Source organism: Bison bison, unplaced genomic scaffold, assembly GCF_000754665.1.
Source record: "Bison bison bison isolate TAMUID 2011002044 unplaced genomic scaffold, Bison_UMD1.0 scf7180017853839, whole genome shotgun sequence".
Taxonomy (NCBI): domain Eukaryota; kingdom Metazoa; phylum Chordata; class Mammalia; order Artiodactyla; family Bovidae; genus Bison; species Bison bison.
The window spans coordinates 5,283-5,614 of record NW_011484412.1 but is presented as its reverse complement, the minus strand read 5'-3'; the positions used below and the strand labels follow the sequence as shown (position 1 = coordinate 5,614).

The window sequence follows — 332 nt, the reverse complement described above, 5'->3', positions numbered from 1 at the left end:
ATGCCACTCTAAAGGGACGTCCTCCCTCTAATTCCCTGGGACCTCCAGCTACCCCTTGTTCTCAGTCTCCCCCTTGCTAGATCACAGGACTAGCTGGACACCTAGGAACAGGAATAGGTTGTGAGATGCTGCCATGACTAAGATGGGCCATACCTGGCTCAAAGTTGAAGTCCAGTCCTTCGTCCCCATCCATGAGGTCATTGATGATGTTATCCATGTCACACTCCAGGTTCTCCATGTATATGTCGAGATCAAGATCCTGAGGCATTCGGTCTTGGCTTGGAGCTTCAGTAGGAGGTGTGAGCACAGGAGCCCCCAGGGGCTTGGGGACC

General features: G+C 53.0%; 1 pseudogene; it reads right to left on the bottom strand.

The window, feature by feature from the left end:
• Window positions 1-45: 45 nt before the first annotated feature.
• Window positions 46-332, bottom strand: part of LOC104999843 — a 5,563-nt pseudogene continuing 5,276 nt past the window's right edge.